This window comes from Triticum urartu, unplaced genomic scaffold (genome assembly GCF_056163025.1).
Source record: "Triticum urartu cultivar PI428250 unplaced genomic scaffold, HENAU_Tu73 scaffold1450, whole genome shotgun sequence".
Classification (NCBI taxonomy): domain Eukaryota; kingdom Viridiplantae; phylum Streptophyta; class Magnoliopsida; order Poales; family Poaceae; genus Triticum; species Triticum urartu.
In genome coordinates, this window is record NW_028259916.1 from 10,001 (window position 1) to 25,000 (window position 15,000).

The following is a 15,000-nucleotide window of genomic DNA, read 5'->3' on the forward strand; positions in this document are numbered from 1 at the left end:
AATTTTCATGTCTTTCAATTCTCGTACTCGTAATTGGAAAGTTATGGAAGGAGACCCATCATTTTGCAATGAAAACAACATATAAAACTCTGGACAATTTCGAAATCAGGCCAAGCGTCTTAATACATATGCAAAAAAATTCATTATTGGCCCACCATTGATTAGAAGATTTAGCTTGTATGAATCGCTATTGGTTTGATACGAATAATGACAATCGTTTCAGTATGTTAAGGATACAGATGTATCCACAATTCATTTAGAGTTACTTAATAGTCTATTTCTTATACCATATCTCTATCCCGTGAAATTCTCGAGCCAAAAGATGGATGCATATGCTGTGTTTCATTTTGCTAAATGATATCAATTAAATGGTGTATCAATTCCATAAATTGCATATAGCAATAAATAAATCAGCAAAATTCTTTCTAATATTTTAGATAGAAGAAACATTTCTTCTATCTAAAATATTAGAAAGAATGTACCCTTCTATCCAAATCCAATTTGCATCGATAAAATAAATCCAAATTCCAGTAGTAGATGAATAATTGCAAATTTGTGTGTGTACGAGATTAGAATAACTTCAAAATAACTGACATAATTTTGTATTTTTCCTGATCAGAAAAATACATGAAAAAGAAAGGAGGTAGAAAAATTTTTGGATTTATGGTTAAAGAAGAAAAAGAAGAAAACAGGGGTTCTGTTGAATTTCAAGTATTCAGTTTCACCAATAAGATACGGAGACTTGCTTCACATTTGGAATTACACAAAAAAGATTTTTCATCGGAAAGAGGTCTACGAAGACTTTTGGGAAAACGTCGACGTTTGCTGGCTTATTTGGCAAAGAAAAATAGAGTACGTTATAAGAAATTAATCGGTCAGTTGAATATTCGGGAGCAGTAATTTAATCGTTCAAATTTTTTTCTTGTTTTATTATTTTTTTAGTAGTCTTATAGTAGTCTTAGATTTTTCATTTTGATGAGCCTCGCTTTGAGGAATTCATGGAATAATCCATTTTCATGGAATAATGAATTAAGGAAGAAAGGATATGAGTCTACCGCTTACAAGAAAAGATCTCATGATAGTCAATATGGGCCCTCAACACCCATCAATGCATGGTGTTCTTCGACTGATCGTTACTCTCGATGGTGAGGATGTTATTGATTGTGAACCCATATTAGGGTATTTACACAGAGGAATGGAAAAAATCGCGGAAAACCGAACTATTATACAATACTTACCTTATGTAACAAGGTGGGATTATTTAGCTACTATGTTTACAGAAGCAATAACAGTAAATGCACCAGAATTCTTGGAGAATATTCAAATACCACAAAGAGCCAGCTATATTAGGGTAATTATGTTAGAATTAAGCCGGATAGCTTCTCACTTGCTATGGCTTGGACCTTTTATGGCGGATCTCGGCGCACAGACTCCTTTTTTCTATATTTTTAGAGAGAGAGAATTAATATATGATCTATTTGAAGCTGCTACAGGTATGCGAATGATGCACAATTACTTTCGCATCGGAGGAGTAGCCGCCGATCTACCTTATGGATGGATCGATAAATGTTTAGATTTCTGTGATTATTTTTTACGCGGAGTTGTTGAATATCAACAACTTATTACACAGAATCCAATTTTTTTAGAGCGAGTTGAAGGAGTAGGTTTTATTAGCGGAGAAGAAGCAGTAAATTGGGGCTTATCGGGACCGATGTTACGAGCTTCTGGAATACAATGGGATCTTCGTAAAGTAGATCCTTATGAGTCTTACAACCAATTTGATTGGAAAGTCCAATGGCAAAAAGAAGGGGATTCGTTAGCTCGCTATTTAGTACGAATTGGTGAAATGAGGGAATCCATCAAAATAATTCAACAAGCTGTAGAAAAAATTCCTGGAGGACCTTATGAAAATTTAGAAGTCCGACGCTTTAAGAAAGAAAATAATTCTGAATGGAATGATTTTGAGTATAAATTTCTTGGTAAAAAACCTTCGCCCAATTTTGAATTGTCAAGACAAGAGCTTTATGTAAGAGTAGAAGCCCCAAAAGGTGAATTAGGGATTTATCTAGTAGGAGATGATAGCCTTTTCCCCTGGAGATGGAAAATCCGTCCACCCGGGTTTATTAATTTGCAAATTCTTCCTCAGCTAGTTAAAAAAATGAAATTGGCTGATATCATGACGATATTAGGTAGTATAGATATCATTATGGGGGAAGTTGATCGTTGAAATGATAATAGATAGGGTAGAGGTAGAAACTATCAATTCTTTTTCGAAATTGGAATTATTAAAAGAAGTCTATGGACTGATATCGATTCTACCCATTTTGACCCTCCTTTTGGGAATAACAATAGAGGTACTCGTAATTGTGTGGTTAGAAAGAGAAATATCTGCGTCGATACAACAACGTATTGGTCCTGAATATGCTGGCCCCCTGGGCCTGCTTCAAGCTATAGCAGATGGGACTAAGCTACTTTTTAAAGAAGATATTCTGCCATCCCGAGGAGATATTTCTTTATTTAGCATTGGACCCTCTATAGCAGTCATATCAGTTTTATTAAGTTTTTTAGTTATCCCTTTGGGATATCATTTTGTTTTAGCCGATCTTAGTATTGGTGTTTTTTTATGGATTGCCATTTCAAGTATAGCTCCTATTGGTCTTCTTATGGCAGGATATAGCTCAAATAATAAATATTCTTTTTCAGGCGGTCTACGAGCTGCTGCTCAATCCATTAGTTATGAAATACCATTAACTTTTTGTGTGCTAGCAATATCTCTACGTGTGATTCGTTAAAATAGATCTTTTTCCTATAAAATCCATTAACTATTTATATTCCTTTTCTTATTTAGTATTTGGGTTGGTAAGTTAAACTAGATAGCTATATGAGTGAAACAAAACAGCTTATAAATTTGTAGTAAAAAGAAAAAATCTCATTTCCTACGTACAAGAAAAAAGTGGAAGTAAACATAAGCAGTGTAAACTCTTTATCCCAAGGTTGATATTTTTTAATTAGTCATCATATCTTGAAGCGGCCAAGAATAAAGGATTCACGATATGGAATTCCATTACTAGAATACTCCTAGTTATTACTATAACTTAATAATCCATAAGAAGAATCCACCAAAAGTTAGTGAAGGGTTAGGAACACTAAAGTACATAAAGGATTAGTAATGGAAAATCTAAAACATTAGAGATTTTTGCCCATAAAAGGAATCATAATAAGGACTTGCAATTTGTAGAAATTATCAAGTAGTACTTTCTTCGGATTCCGATCCAGAGTATGTTCCCATTCACTTGTTAAGGAAATGGCTATCAAGAACGAATTAACCCTTTATCCATTTTTTCTTTTTAAATACCCCCTCCCTGGGGAAAGAAGAATAGTAAAAAAGATATGGAGTGCACTAGAAAAAATTTTCATTATTTCCTTCCTCTATCCATATTCATGCAGAATTGCTCATGAACTAATACCCAACTCTTTCCATTTATTAATTGAATTCCTATAACAAGTAACAAGTGTTTTATTCCAAGATTAAGTTATTACTGAACAAAGAAAAATTTTCATTATATTATAAAGGATGAGATCAATTCGGAAGCGCTTTTTCTTATTCTAGCAGACGGAATTCCTTTGGTCTAATTTAGGACTTTCAAATCTATTTTATTTTATCTAATTCTATCTACGCCCCCGGGGCTAGGAACAAAACAGTCCTTTCCTTTTTCTGATCATAGAGAAGCCGTATGAAGCTAAGGTTTCATGTACGGTTTTGAAATAGCGGTGGGAACTGTGATGTTATCACCGACTATGATTATCTAACAGTTCAAGTACAGTTGATATAGTTGAAGCACAGTCAAAATACGGTTTTTTTGGATGGAATATTTGGCGTCAGCCTATAGGTTTTCTGGTTTTTTTAATTTCTTCTTTGGCAGAATGTGAAAGATTACCCTTTGATTTACCAGAAGCGGAGGAAGAATTAGTAGCAGGTTACCAAACTGAATATTCCGGTATCAAATATGGTTTATTTTATCTTGTTTCTTACCTAAATTTATTAGTTTCTTCTTTATTTGTAACAGTTCTCTACTTGGGCGGGTGGAATTTATCTATTCCCTATATATCCTTTTTTGATTTTTTCCAAATGAATAAAGCAGTTGGAATTTTGGAAATGACAATGGGTATATTTATTACATTAACTAAAGCTTATTTATTTCTCTTCATTTCTATCACAATAAGATGGACTTTACCGAGGATGAGAATGGATCAGTTATTAAATCTTGGATGGAAATTTCTTTTACCTATTTCCCTGGGCAATCTCTTATTAACAACCTCTTCTCAACTTGTTTCACTATAAATAAGATAATACAATAATAGTAAGAATATTTTCAACACAAAAGCTCTCTCAAACAAGAGAAAGAAACATATCTTTTTCATAGATATTTAGAATGAATATGTTCCCTATGGTAACTGGGTTCATGAGTTATGGTCAACAAACAATACGTGCTACAAGGTACATAGGTCAAAGTTTCATAACTACCTTATCCCACACAAATCGTTTACCTATAACGATTCACTACCCTTATGAAAAATCAATTACACCAGAGCGTTTCCGAGGGCGAATCCACTTTGAATTTGATAAATGTATTGCTTGTGAAGTATGTGTTCGCGTATGTCCGATAGATTTACCCGTTGTGGATTGGAGATTTGAAAAGGATATTAAAAGAAAACAATTGCTTAATTATAGTATTGATTTCGGAGTTTGTATATTTTGTGGCAATTGTGTTGAGTACTGTCCAACAAGCTGTTTATCAATGACTGAAGAATATGAACTTTCTACCTATGATCGTCATGAATTGAATTACAATCAAATTGCTTTAAGTCGGTTACCAATCTCCATAATGGGAGATTACACAATTCAAACAATTAGGAATTCGTCTGAAAGTAAAATAAACAAAGAAAAATCTTCGAATTCAAGAACGATTACTGATTACTAAACTTTGATTTTGTCTTTCTGTTATAAAAATCTAATAATTCTTTATTAAACTTTAAAATTAAACTATAAAGAAAAACGAAAAACTACTGCTTATTGGAAATTATTTCTTATTTTAAATCAGACTAGATTTTCGTGATATAATATAATTTATAACTATAAGTTTATACACAAAAAAATACCCTAATCCTTTTTTCCTTCCTTGAATCCTTTAGTTTTAGTCAGTTCATGAAAAATTTTATACTATTAATTTCTTTTTATCCATAATGGATTTACCTGGACCAATACATGAGATTCTTATGCTATTTGGGGGATTTGTTCTTCTACTAGGGGGTCTAGGAGTAGTATTACTTACCAACCCCATTTATTCTGCCTTTTCGCTGGGATTAGTTCTTGTTTGTATATCCTTATTCTATTTTTTATTAAATTCCTACTTTGTAGCTGTCGCACAACTTCTTATTTATGTGGGAGCCATAAATGTCTTGATCATATTCGCTGTAATGTTCGTAAATGGCTCAGAATGGTCTAAAGATAAGAATTATTGGACTATTGGAGATGGGTTCACTTCACTCGTTTGTATAACTATTGTTTTTTCACTAATGACTACTATCCCAGATACGTCGTGGTATGGAATTCTTTGGACTACAAGATCAAACCAAATAGTAGAACAGGGTCTCATAAATAATGTTCAACAAATTGGAATTCATTTAGCAACCGATTTTTATCTTCCGTTTGAACTCATTTCCATAATTCTTCTAGTTTCTTTAATAGGTGCAATTACTATGGCTCGGCAATAAGAAAACTTAGAAAAAGTACAAATTATAAGAATTGCAAATCTAAAATAAATAACTAAAGAATCACAATTTTGATTTAGTAAAATCCATCTACTGCCAACAAATACCTCCTTTTTTTTTTTTTTTTTTTTCTTTTGTTGTGTAATTGTTCTATTGTAATTAATTGAATCGGTTCAATTCTTGCCCTCATATTGAAATGAATCGAGATTGATAAGGAGTTAGTTAATGATGTTTGAGCATGTACTTTTTTTGAGTGTCTATTTATTTTCGATTGGTATCTATGGATTGATCACAAGCCGAAACATGGTTAGAGCTCTAATATGTCTTGAACTTATACTGAATTCAATTAATCTAAATCTCGTAACATTTTCTGATCTATTTGATAGTCGCCAATTAAAAGGAGATATTTTCGCAATTTTTGTTATAGCCCTTGCAGCTGCTGAAGCCGCTATTGGACTATCCATTCTTTCTTCCATCCATCGTAATAGGAAATCCACTCGTATCAATCAATCTAATTTATTGAATAATTAGACTTTTGAATAATTAGACATAGAATCCTCTAAACAAAGGCGCACATATTAAAATAAATAGAAATCAATACTATTTTCTTAGTATTATTTGAGAATATCCATTTTTTTTAGTAGATTATTGCATAGTATTCTTTTTCACTTAAATGAATTTTTGTATTTGTAATTCATTGATATTGCAATTTGAATATTGCAATAATTTATATTGAAAAGACGATAGCCAATTTATTGGCTAATTCGAATTCGTCTGTACAATTCGTAAAATTCTTTCTTATTTCTTATTTATTGTTGAAATCCAAAATTAAAGTCTCTTGGCTCTCTTCACGCTTTCTCACAAACAGATTAAAAAATAGATTTTTTTTTTTGAAGTTTGGATAAACCATTGCTTCGTCTGGTGTCTACAATACATATGACTCATTATAGTACTAATTTCATTTTTACCAGATCGAAAAATTTTATGTTGAAAAGAAAAATTTATAGATCCAATGTCACATTCCGTAAAAATTTACGATACATGTATAGGATGCACTCAATGTGTACGAGCTTGTCCAACAGATGTATTAGAAATGATACCCTGGGATGGATGTAAAGCCAAGCAAATTGCTTCCGCGCCGAGAACCGAAGATTGTGTGGGTTGTAAGAGATGTGAATCTGCCTGCCCGACAGATTTTTTAAGTGTCCGCGTTTATTTAGGGCCTGAAACAACACGTAGCATGGCTCTATCTTATTGATACGTTACAAAAAACTTCACTCGAATCGTCTGATTCCTCTTTACCGAAGAAGCCTGTGCTCGAAATAATCGAGCACGGGCTTTTCTGGTCAAAACGTATCTTGTCTTTATCACTTTATCATGAGTTATTTTCCTTGGTTAACAATACTTGTTGTTTTGCCGATATTTGCAGGTTCATTAATTTTCTTTTTACCTCATAAGGGAAACAAAGTCGTTAGGTGGTATACTATATCTATTTGTTTATTAGAATTCCTTCTAATGACTTATGCGTTCTGTTATCATTTCCAACTGGAGGATCCCTTAATCCAATTAAAGGAGGATTATAAATGGATAGATGTCTTCGATTTCCACTGGAGATTGGGAATCGATGGACTTTCATTAGGATCTATTTTATTGACAGGATTTATCACTACTTTAGCTACTTTAGCAGCTTGGCCAATTACACGGAATTCGCGATTATTCTATTTCCTGATGCTCGCAATGTATAGTGGTCAAATAGGATTATTTTCTTCGCGAGACCTTTTACTTTTTTTTATCATGTGGGAGTTAGAATTAATTCCTGTTTACTTACTTTTATCCATGTGGGGGGGGAAGAGGCGTCTATATTCAGCTACAAAGTTTATTTTGTATACTGCAGGCGGTTCCATTTTTTTCTTAATCGGAGTTCTGGGTATGGGCTTATATGGTTCCAACGAACCAGGATTAGATTTGGAAAGATTAATTAATCAATCATACCCTGCAACCTTGGAAATACTTTTATATTTTGGCTTCCTTATTGCTTATGCTGTCAAATTGCCGATTATACCCCTACATACGTGGTTACCAGATACCCATGGGGAAGCACATTATAGTACATGTATGCTTTTAGCGGGAATATTATTAAAGATGGGAGCATATGGATTGATTCGGATCAACATGGAATTGTTACCTCATGCTCATTATCTATTTTCGCCCTGGTTAGTAATAATAGGAGCGATCCAAATAATCTATGCAGCTTCAACTTCTCTTGGTCAACGAAATTTCAAAAAAAGAATAGCTTATTCCTCTGTATCTCACATGGGTTTCATAATTATAGGAATTGGTTCCATAACCAACATTGGACTCAATGGAGCTATTTTACAAATATTATCCCATGGATTTATTGGTGCTACACTTTTTTTCTTGGCAGGAACCGCTTCTGATAGAATGCGTCTTGTTTATCTCGAAGAACTGGGGGGAATATCTATCCCAATGCCTAAAATTTTTACCATGTTTAGTAGCTTTTCAATGGCTTCTCTTGCCTTACCAGGAATGAGTGGTTTTGTCGCAGAATTAGTAGTATTTTTTGGACTAATTACTAGTCCAAAATTTCTGTTAATGCCAAAAACACTAATTACTTTTGTAATGGCAATTGGAATGATATTAACTCCTATTTATTTATTATCTATGTTACGCCAGATGTTCTATGGATACAAGCTATTTAATGTTCCAAACGCAAATTTTGTGGATTCTGGACCACGAGAACTCTTTATTTTAATCTGTATCTTTTTACCAGTAATAGGAATTGGTATTTATCCAGATTTTGTTCTCGTCCCTATCCGTTGACAGGGTAGAGGCTCTCTTATCCAATTATTATCCTAAATAGGTTTGCTTTTTTTTACTCGTCTGCTCTATTAATGCAGAAATAAGTAAAAAAGTATATAATGCAGAAATAAGTAAAAAAGTATAATTAGATCTATCTCGAATTTTTGAGAACCCTTTGATAAGGCGTTCAAGGGGTTCTCAAATAAAACATAAAAGTAAAAACCTTCATTTCATGAAGGTTTTATTTTATGTAATCATTTAGGTGTTAATGTAAACGAACCATAACTATGTAAGCCTATTCCTAATAGATTTATACCAAAATAACAAATCCAAATTATAAGAAATCCTATCAAAGCTATAAGTGCAGAATTCGTACCCTTCCAATTTGGATTTGTTCTACTATGTAAATAAATTGCGAATATGGTCCAAGTAATAAATGCCCAAGTTTCCTTAGGATCCCAATTCCAATAGGATCCCCAGGCCTCATTAGCCCATACTGCTCCACAAAGAATACCTACGGTTAAAAGGGTAAATCCTAGGCTAATGACACGATAACTCCAAGAATCCAAACGCTCCGTTAATTGATATTTGTAATAATTTGGAAATGAAGGGACAGAGGTTCTTTTTAAAGCACTTCTTTTTGCATAAAAATATTTAATATCACTAAAGAAAAATGTTTTATTTAAAACATTTTTTTTCTTTTTAGAAAAGAAATGGAAATTATTTCGAAATCTAATGATTAGAATAGCGGCAGATAATAAGGATCCGCACAAAAGAGTTGCATAGCTTAATAACATCATACTGACATGCATCATTAACCACTGAGATTGTAGAGCAGGTACTAGTATCGTGGATTGATGCATTTCAGTTAAAAGACCCGATGTGGCAAAGCCTTGCGTTAAAATAGTACTTGGCGTAGTTATTGTGCTTAAATCATTTTTAGAGTTCTGTATTTTAGGAATGGTATGAAGAATATACAGGGCCCATGAAAGGAAGATCAATGACTCATATAAATTACTTAATGGAAAATGTCCCGAGGAAGCCCAACGAGAAACTAAGAATCCTGTTATAGAGAAAAAAGTAACTATCATTCCTTTTTCTGACGAATCGCGTAATCCTCCAAGTTCACGAACTAATAAGGTTATAAAATGAATCGTAATCACAATTGAAATCGTTGAGAAAGAGATATGAGTTAGTATATGTTCTAAAGTTGCAAATAGCATAAGGGGAAGGTCCCATTACAAAATTGTAAATTTCGAATTGATTTCTAATCTATTGTATTCTTTTTCAAGAATGCCGCCACTCGGATTCGAACCGAGATGCTTGAGCACTGCTTCCTAAGAGCAGCGTGTCTACCAATTTCACCATGGCGGCTAACTTCAAATAATAGGTAACTTAAAAGAATAATAGCTATTATCTTGGGAATCGTCGATATTGGGAAAGTCCATAAAATTTAGGAACATTAGAGTTTTCATTAAAATAGACTTCGTTTGGTAGTATCGTTTCCATTTTTTTTTTTTACAATAAACTCTTGCTTTGCCCAATAGAAACACAAACACTGCTTGAAAGAGTTGGAACTTCTTTTTTCTAACTTGCAATTATAGAACTAATTTTTTCTAATTAATTTCCCCTTTACATTTTGAAAATTCTTTCAATACAATGAAAAAAATCCAAAAGGGTTTCTATTTAATGATGAAATTAAAATAAAATGGATAAATAGAAAAGGCTTTTTGGATTTTTTAAAAATTTCTAGAATGAAAGTCTTTATGCTCTTATTAATAAGATTTACTAACCTTATGATTTTGGAGAAGATAGGTGGAAGTTGTAAGTCCTATTGTAAGAATACTCCACTTTTCATAATTTTCCTAATAGAATATGAGGATTCTATTAGGAAAATTATGAAAAGTTCATTGATAGGAAAAGAATACTTAGCACACAGTATACCAAACAAAACTTTTTTTTTCTTGTATATATAAGATAAGAGGGGTTTTTTGTTCTAAGAATATTGTACCGAGTAATTCGACACATAAAAGTACATTCAAAGAAGAATCCAAATTATTAAATAATTGGAATTCTTTTTTGATAAGTCAATTCATATTATTCCAAAATCTTATTATTTGTTTGTTGCCCAGAAAAACCCTTTGGTTTTGGATGCTCATTACCGCTCGAAAATGATCTTGATTTTACTAAAGAATAAGATTGTACTATGGAAAAATAAGTCTTTTTCTTCCAAATATTTTTACGAATACGCTTTTTTGACATTGAAGTACGTTTTTTTGGAACTGCCATTCAAAAAGGAAATTACTTTTTTCTAGTTGTATGTGAAAGACATCTATTGCTGCAAATCAATCCTTCTTTCTTCTTTTTATTAGTATTTATACTTAGATACTGAAAGATACTTAAATTTTGAATTATTTTTTACTTCATTTTGTCTAATGCGGATAAGACAACAAGAATTTTTTAACATTTTTTCTTTATATATTTTATACTTTTTTTTTAATAATATAGAATATATAGAAGGGTTTCTCATTTAAATCTATTTATATCTATTTATATATCAAGTATACTCCATATATAGATATATGGTATGGAAGCCTATCCCCCATATAAGATAAGACGGGGGGATAAAAAGAAGGGAAAATGAAAATAGTTAATTAAGTTCAGAATGGTATTCCATAAAGGAAAGGAATTCCAATCAAAACAAAAAATACTGAGTCTCTTAAACAAGACATTCTAAAACTTAGGTAATTTATAGTCATTAGAATTTTAGTTCTATATGAAGTAAGGACTATTCGATAATTTCTTATAAACATAGGTTTTCATTGGAATTCACTCAATCAGTTAATTATGGAACAAGAGAGCTGTTTCATCTTTGTTTTAAAGAAATATAAAAATGAATTATGAATAGAAAGTAAAATGATTCCACTTTTTTTTTTTTATTTTTATAAATATCTTTATTTAGTTAATAAAATAACTTCGTTACCTAGTTATTTTATTAACTTTTTTAATTTAACCAACTAAACCCATTCTTAATTTTTAATTATTTCAATGAGATAAATTTTGGAAAAATTAAGAATTTCAGTATTTTTTCTTATTCTTTTTATTTATTCTTTCAGAAAGAGATAAGAATTGGTTTGGTGAATCGGAAACAATTTTATAGAAAAATTGAAGTAAAAATTGAAGTAAAAATTGCAATTTCTTTTCTTATGGAACATACATATCAATATGCATGGGTAATCCCTCTTCTCCCACTTCCAGTTATTATGTCAATGGGATTTGGCCTTATTCTTATTCCGACAGCAACAAAAAATCTTCGTCGCATATGGGCTTTTCCTAGTGTTTTACTCTTAAGTATAGCTATGGTATTCTCAGTTCAACTGTCTATTCAACAAATAAATGGAAGTTCGATCTATCAATATCTATGGTCTTGGACCGTCAATAATGATTTTTCTTTAGAATTTGGATACTTGATTGACCCACTTACTTCTATTATGTTAATACTAATTACTACTGTAGGAATCCTGGTTCTTATTTATAGTGATGGTTATATGTCTCACGATGAAGGATATTTGAGATTTTTTGTTTATATAAGTTTTTTCAATACTTCCATGTTGGGATTGGTTACTAGCTCCAATTTGATACAAATTTATTTTTTTTGGGAACTCGTGGGAATGTGTTCTTATTTATTGATAGGCTTTTGGTTTACACGACCAATCGCAGCGAGTGCTTGTCAAAAAGCTTTTGTAACTAATCGTGTAGGGGATTTTGGTCTATTATTAGGAATTTTAGGTTTTTTTTGGATAACAGGTAGTTTAGAGTTTAGGGATTTGTTCAAAATAGCTAATAACTGGATTCCTAATAATGGAATTAACTCTTTACTTACTACTTTGTGTGCTTTTTTATTATTCCTTGGTGCAGTTGCGAAATCCGCACAATTCCCTCTTCACGTATGGTTACCCGATGCTATGGAAGGGCCCACTCCTATTTCGGCTCTTATACACGCAGCAACTATGGTTGCTGCGGGAATTTTTCTTCTAGCTCGACTTCTTCCTCTTTTCATATCTTTACCTTTGATAATGAGTTTTATTTCTTTAGTAGGTACAATAACACTATTCTTAGGAGCTACTTTAGCTCTTGCTCAGAGAGATATTAAAAGAAGCTTAGCCTATTCTACAATGTCTCAATTGGGTTATATGATGTTAGCTCTAGGTATAGGTTCTTATCAAGCTGCTTTATTCCATTTGATCACTCATGCTTATTCAAAAGCTTTATTGTTCTTGGGATCCGGATCCGTTATTCATTCAATGGAACCTCTTGTTGGATATTCACCAGATAAAAGTCAAAATATGGTTCTTATGGGCGGTTTAAGAAAATACATTCCAATCACAAGAACTACTTTTTTATGGGGTACACTTTCTCTTTGTGGTATTCCACCTCTTGCTTGCTTCTGGTCCAAAGATGAAATCCTTAGTAATAGTTGGTTGTATTCGCCCTTTTTTGGAATAATAGCCTCCTTTACTGCAGGATTAACTGCCTTTTATATGTTTCGGATATATTTACTTACATTTGATGGGTATTTGCGTGTTCATTTTCAAAATTACAGTAGCACTAAAGAGAGTTCCTTGTATTCAATATCCTTATGGGGAAAAAGGATACCCAAAGGAGTGAATAGGGATTTCGTTTTATCAACAACGAAGAGTGGAGTTTCTTTTTTTTCACAAAATATACCAAAAATTCAAGGTAATACAAGAAATAGGATAGGATCCTTTACTACGTCTTTTGGGGCTAAAAAAACTTTTGCCTATCCGCATGAAACGGGAAATACTATGTTATTTCCTCTTCTTATATTACTACTTTTCACTTTGTTCATTGGATTCATAGGAATCTCTTTTGATAATGGAGGAATTGGTAATGGAATAGCAGAGTTAACCATATTATCAAAGTGGTTAACTCCCTCAATAAACTTTACCCAGGAAAGTTCTAATTCTTTTGTAAATTCATATGAATTTATTACTAATGCAATTTCTTCTGTAAGTCTAGCTATCTTTGGTTTATTCATAGCATATATCTTCTATGGATCCGCTTATTCTTTTTTTCAGAATTTGGATTTAATAAACTCTTTTTACAAAGGAAATCCTAAAAAAGAATTTTTAGATCAAGTAAAAAAAAATATATACAGTTGGTCATATAATCGTGGTTATATAGATATTTTCTATACTAGGGTCTTTACCCTCGGTATAAGAGGGTTAACCGAACTCACGGAGTTTTTTGATAAGGGTGTTATTGATGGAATTACCAATGGAGTGGGTCTTGCTAGTTTTTGTATAGGAGAGGAAATTAAATATGTAGGGGGAGGTCGAATCTCGTCTTATTTATTCTTTTTTTTATGTTATGTATCTGTGTTTTTATTCTTTTTTCTTTCTTAAGTTAAGGAATTTACAACAAGTCTCTTGCAAAAATAACTATCCTATCCCCTTTCTACAATCTCTCTATATCCTTGTTACATAAGGTAAGTATTGTATAATAGTTCGGTTTTCCGCGATTTTTTCCATTCCTCTGTGTAAATACCCTAATATGGGTTCACAATCAATAACATCCTCACCATCGAGAGTAACGATCAGTCGAAGAACACCATGCATTGATGGGTGTTGAGGGCCCATATTGACTATCATGAGATCTTTTCTTGTAAGCGGTAGACTCATATCCTTTCTTCCTTAATTCATTATTCCATGAAAATGGATTATTCCATGAATTCCTCAAAGCGAGGCTCATCAAAATGAAAAATCTAAGACTACTATAAGACTACTAAAAAAATAATAAAACAAGAAAAAAATTTGAACGATTAAATTACTGCTCCCGAATATTCAACTGACCGATTAATTTCTTATAACGTACTCTATTTTTCTTTGCCAAATAAGCCAGCAAACGTCGACGTTTTCCCAAAAGTCTTCGTAGACCTCTTTCCGATGAAAAATCTTTTTTGTGTAATTCCAAATGTGAAGCAAGTCTCCGTATCTTATTGGTGAAACTGAATACTTGAAATTCAACAGAACCCCTGTTTTCTTCTTTTTCTTCTTTAACCATAAATCCAAAAATTTTTCTACCTCCTTTCTTTTTCATGTATTTTTCTGATCAGGAAAAATACAAAATTATGTCAGTTATTTTGAAGTTATTCTAATCTCGTACACACACAAATTTGCAATTATTCATCTACTACTGGAATTTGGATTTATTTTATCGATGCAAATTGGATTTGGATAGAAGGGTACATTCTTTCTAATATTTTAGATAGAAGAAATGTTTCTTCTATCTAAAATATTAGAAAGAATTTTGCTGATTTATTTATTGCTATATGCAATTTATGGAATTGATACACCATTTAATTGATATCATTTAGCAAAATGAAAC